Source organism: Pinus tabuliformis, chromosome 6 (assembly GCF_031772625.1).
Source record: "Pinus tabuliformis cultivar Carrire ecotype Pingquan chromosome 6, CPIR1, whole genome shotgun sequence".
Lineage (NCBI taxonomy): Eukaryota > Viridiplantae > Streptophyta > Pinopsida > Pinales > Pinaceae > Pinus > Pinus tabuliformis.
In genome coordinates, this window is record NC_142292.1 from 757,887,629 (window position 1) to 757,893,712 (window position 6,084).

Here is a 6,084-nt window from a genome sequence, read left to right on the forward strand (position 1 = left end):
CTGAAGGGGATTCTTCTTCACCTCTCATCGATCCAGGAACTACCTATGGAGGATTGGTAAAGTAGTGATAGAAGCTACTGGTAGGGCTCTGAACCATTTCCAAACTTCAGCTCCAAAACTTTGCACAAACAACCTCACCATCACATCTTCTTTCAACTTCATGGAGGTCAAATAAATCATTCATTTTATCTATGTGCTATTGAGTTGTAATGGTTTGTGTGGCATCAAAGAAAGATATTTTGGTTTGACAATCAGCAGGCATGGCACCAATATTTCGAGGTAAAACAAGGGGTGCATATCGGGCAGCCATAACTTTAGGTAGGGGAGGTGGTGGATTTAAAGCAAGGATTGGGGTACTTGGTATATTCAAAGGGGGATTAATGATAGATTGAGTTGTGTGAACAATCTATAAAGATGAAAGTAGTGGGTAAGGGATTGTTTGAGTTGCAGTAGATGTAAAGGAGCTATTTTGAAAATTAAAAGATGGACTATTTTTCACCCGTGTCTACGTTTGAAGAAAGGTTCTACAAATGATCGAGAGCATGAATAAGTTGTGACCCTAATTTAATTTATGTAGACAAGTCTTCAACAGGGTTATCAAGATATATAGAGGAATCAACAACTATTTGATCAATCCAACTCAAAGGTTTACTGCAAAATAGACTTTGCTCAAAATGAACATCAAACTCAATATCTTGCAGAGTGTTTAACCTTTCCAGGAGTGAATGAACATGAGGAATGAAAACTTCACTTGATTGTTCTTCTACTACACTAAATTTCTCTGCAACTTTCTTAGATTTCCACCCAATTTTATGAGGATCACTGACAATGGTTGGAGGATTTGGATATGGATTGGATCTGGTGTACTTTCGAGAAGCCAATATGCTTAATTTTGAAATTTTATATATTGCTTTACAACTTTCCAATTCAGCCTAGTAAATTCTAAAACTCATCATCCACAAGCTTAAGAATTCAAATGAAAGATATTAACGAGGTGATTAATCTTTCATCCCTAGTATGGTCACCACTATGTTATCACCTGGATTGAACCTCAAGCTGAAGCAAGGCAATGCCTGGGTAACCACAAACCATGCTTAGCCAAGTATCTAGCCCTACTAGGCCAGGAGAGGGCTCTCTCCGCAAGGATCTCAGCCAAGATGACTAGATCAGGAAAATTATTAGGCTAGGTATAGTAGCACAAAGTTTGATTTGATTTTTGAAAGGGTTTTGCTGGATCGGGAGTAGCCGGATAGTTAGGGCTAGGAAATTAGCTCAAAATTGCAGGGTGTTCAATGGGGCAAGGTAGGTATGAAGCTTAGCACTCTAGGGTTTGATGCGTGAGGTGATTCAAGACGAATTAGAAGCTAGGAAGAGCATGTGATCATCATGGATCCTTCCTAAACTATAGAAAACATAAACTGGTGAATATTTTCCCAAAGCAAAGCATTAATGTTATGGATTCTGCCTATCAACTTGAAAACATCCACTTAGAAGCAATGAAATGATTAATGAAGTACACAAAACATTTAAAACATATGATCACAAGAGATGAAATTGAAACTAAACACCATACCACATGGATCCCAAAGAAAAAGCTGCAAATTCTAATTAATCTCCTACTTAACTGATACAAAATGATGTCTTTTCAAAACCTAAGCATCCAACTGAGTCCAACCCTTTACAATGAGAAAGAAGAAGAAGATATAGGAATTTTTTGAACCTCCTCCCATCCTTAGGGGTCAAATCCCTAATATGAGGAGCTAATATAACCAACACTGAACAAGAAACTGGAATCTAGGCATCCTAACAACTTGCCTCTAAAAGTGAGGAAATTGATTCATTTGTGCTGAAAATGACTTTTAATCTAATGAATCTACCCTCTACTACTAATTATCCATCCTTTTTACAAGCCAATTCATCATTTACATTATTAAAACATCCTCCATGAGAGAAAATGCAAGATCGCAGTCAAAAAACAGTGAAATGGCAATCCTGTGCAACTTTTGTCCTACGTGCAGCGCCACTTTCAGGTCCCTTTTGGAGGCGTTCCTAGCATCCAAATTGAGCTCATGATATCTCATTCAAAATATCTACAAGTCTACTTTCCAAAACATCTATAATTTATTCATTTGAAGCTCATTTGACCCCTCAAAAGTTGATTCTCCCCAGACTTCTTCTGTGTGTACAAAAAGTGGCAAAAAGCTCATTTTTGGGGTTTTTGTTTTTTACTTTTTGGTAGACCCGTTCTACCAAAAAAACTTAGAAAATGCATAAGGTGCATGTACTCATTGCTCTGAATCCAAAAATGTAAGCCATTTGTCCATTGGTTGCCCCTAGGAAAAGCGCAGTGCTAGTGGCGATGCGCGTAGAGCCATTTTTTTTGTGTTTAAAATTTTCAAAATTTGTTGAAAACAAAAAATCCTCCAAACTTTGTCAAAACTGGTGAGCAGCACCATCATCAAGCATCCTGATGATCCAAGGAAGCTTCAGCAAGCAACCTAAGCCTATCCTCTTCTTTTTTGTCTTTTAGAGCTCGTCTTAGCCTTGCTTTCATCTGTTTGACCCTTATATTGCAAATTTTGTTTCGGGTCCTGTAGTGGTAGGGCATGTGTCTGCTGATCTGGTTATCCCTATTGGCCCTTTGCAGTAGATTTTCTAAGTGCAAATTGACTCTTGCAAGCCAAATTTCTCTATCACCCTTAATTTCCTTCTCAATTGGAGTCAAAGTGACCGGTGCTTCTTCCTCTTGCCTTACTAATTTACCCTTGTCACTTTGTCTTTTTGTCTTGAGAAGTTCCAGCTCCATGAGGACATGCTTATCACTCAGCTGCTTGTTCTCTTCTTCCAAATATGTGATGACATACTTGGCTCTCTCCAAATTTTCCATCAATTCTTGGATTTGAGCCTCTTTCTCTTGTATGATGATGTTTTCTATTGTTGCTTCATCCTGAGCCTCTAAGTCAATTGCTCTATGCCATGATGAACATAATGTTGTTCTAGCTCATCATGCCCCATCAAATCAAGGTCTCTTTCCTCCTCATCATCAAGATCTTCCACCTGCATCTTTTGTTTCCCTTTGTGCAGCTATTGCACATGTTCCTGCTGTGTTGATGATGAAGGCAAAGCCCCTTCCACACCCTATGGAGAAAGCATTTGCCTATGAGTTGATGAAGAAGGCAAGGTCCCTTCCACACCAAGTGGAGCAAACACTTGCCTATCAGCTGCAAAAAAATTTCTTGTGCCCCTCTGGTATGTCTTGTAGGTCTCAGGCACCTCAATGGTTCTAGTTTCTTTGGCCTTCTCATCTTTCTTCACCTAAGCACTGCTAGAAGGTCCTCCTGATTCTTGAGACACTGGTGGAGGAATTTGAAGACCCCTAAAGATGTCATGAGAAATAAATGTCTCCTAGGAGATGTTGAGGAGATTAAGATGATGAAGCACAATCATCTTGATCAAGGAATAGTGGTAGAGACTACTCATCTACTGAGGGTATGGCTTTTTCTATACAAAGTAGGCCATCTTCTCAATATTTCTGAAAAGAAAATAAGGGAGGTTTAACATCCTCACCCTGGTAAAATGCATGAGAAGCCTGATGTGATAGGTGTACAATCTGGAAAATCTGCCCTCACAAGTGAAATATTTCATGATGATTTTCATCATGGGGGCATACTTGTCTTCAAGGAACCTAAAAGGAAAAATCCTTTTTGCTTCATTTATGTACCTAGGTTTGATGTAAGGCTCATAATAGTGTTCATCTAGGTCCTATGCCTTGTACCATTTCTCTCCCACATTTGGAATCCTGGTTGCATCCGCAATGATGGAGGGTGAAACTATGAATGTCACTGCTGTTGGACACCTAATCCTCAATGGGTTAGTGTGGACGCCGAATAGACAAAAGGATTCCAAGAGACCTTGGGATGTGGAACCCAACGGTCAAACCATGTACTATAAATTTATATCAATTTTTAATAAAAATGTATTCTCATGTTTTATATTTCAGATTATGTTGCTGCCCATGTGTGTTTAACATGGTATCAGAGCAGGTGTATTCCTACCTTGCATAATTACTTTGAGCCATTTGTTTTATGGTTTGTATGTGCAGGTCATTTCTGCCATCACTTATGAATATTTTCTCAGCTAAATTCTAGCTGCCACCTCTGTCATTTCTCCAACGCCATTTTTGGCTTCCCTCTGCTTTGTAACTCCCTATTCTGGCTATTTTCTACCTTGCATACAGAGCGCTGCCCCTCTGCTCTTCTCTGACCAGTTTTTTATAATTACCTGCATATAACGCTGCGCTGCCCTGACATATAATCCTGATGCATATATAATGCGTTTCCCTGACATGATATAATCTGTTGTTTTATATAATGTGTTGCCCTGACATGGTTTGCCTGTTCTGCCCATATTGCAGAAACTGACATCACTGACAGCTAGAGCACAAGTTTCAAATTTAGGTTTCTGCATCATAACTCCACTACCATTATTCTCTGTCCTCTACCTTTTTCCCTTGATATAAAATATGTCTTGATTTTTTGTCTGCCATTTTGTTTCAGACTCGTCCTTCCTCTCTACCGCTACCTAATGGTTAATCGATCTCTTACCCTGATGAAACTTGGAGCCACAAAGAAGAAACAAGCTTCTACCAAGAAGAACGGATGTGTTCCTTGATCTCTATGATTTTTGTTTTGATTTTAGTTTATATTTGATTCCAGGAGAAAGCATCAAGATTGATTTTGCAACAATGCTCCGAGCATCTACCACAGGAGTGGCTGAGTTGAGCCTCAATTTGGTTGTTGGCTTTCTGGTATTGATGTGCATACACAGGTTTCTAATCAGCAGTTTCAGGAACCTTTCTTAGCAGTAGTCATAGACCCCACAAGAACTGTATCTACTGGAAAAGTTGAGATTGGTGCTTTTCGAACATACCCTGATGGATACAAACCTCCTGATGAGCCTGCCTCTGAGTATCAAACAATCCCTCTGAATAAAATTGAGGATTTTGGTGTTCACTACAAGCGGTATTATGCTTTGGATATTACATACTTCAAGTCATCCCTTGATTCTCACCTCTTGGACCTCTTATGGAGTAAATATTGGGTGAATACTCTTTCATCTTAGCCACTCTTAGGGAACTGAGATTATGTTGTATGTCAAATTTCAGATCTTGCGGAGAAGCTAGAGCAAGCAGAAAGTTAATTAGCGCATTCACGTGTAAGCTCATTTCTGGCGCCTCCACAAAGGAAGAAGGAGGAGGAATCACAACTTGCAAAGATTATGAAGGACAGCTCAAAAATTATTGTTGATCAAGTGCATGGACTGATGTCACAGGTTATCAAGGACATCTTGTTTAATTCAATTCACCAGTCAACAAAAAAAACCGAAATTGCTTTTGGCGAGGGATCAGGACCTGAGCCCATGGTTGAGACCTGATGCTTGACTGAAAAGGCCTAGCTAATTGTGCAAATTCATTTGCCAATTGATGTCTCATTTTTATCTTTCATTGATCTGCTATTTTTCCATCGCATCAGTCTCTTGTTCTGAATGTGTAAATCATTGCCATCATTTGCTGGGCGGTGGTAAAATACCATTAGCCAGGCAGCATCTGATATTTCTGTTCCCATAAACGTTGCTATGCTTTTGGTGGAAGACCGTGGATGATGTTGGAGTGTTGATCACTGGTGGAATACTGAACGACCCTACATTAAATCATTTTTATTAAGAACATGTGTTGACTAGGAATTGGAGTTATATTCTGGTCGATATATATTTTGAAGATCAACCATATGATAGAGGTCGTGTGTGAAATATTTTTGTTCAACAAATTGAATATATTTTCTGTCTTATCTTGCAAACACCTCAACATGATCGATATGATCAAATAGCTATAGATGTGAAAGTCTGGAGAATCATAAGCACCGCAGAACAACTTGGCAATGGTGTGGAGAGTAGAGAGACTCGCACAAGAGAAGTTGTGTGTTAAAGCAACAAGCTGGTCAGTTCATCTCTATGCGTTCATACATGCATGAACATGTGGAATAATCCTTTCATTGGTGCGTAGCTCCTAGAAGTGGGTCACTGTTG

The 6,084-nt window shown here is 39.2% G+C and overlaps 1 pseudogene; it reads left to right on the forward strand.

Annotated features, from left to right (window-relative positions):
* Positions 1–260: 260 nt before the first annotated feature.
* LOC149260942 (COP9 signalosome complex subunit 5 pseudogene) lies at positions 261–5,614 on the forward strand (annotated as a pseudogene).
* Positions 5,615–6,084: the final 470 nt, after the last annotated feature.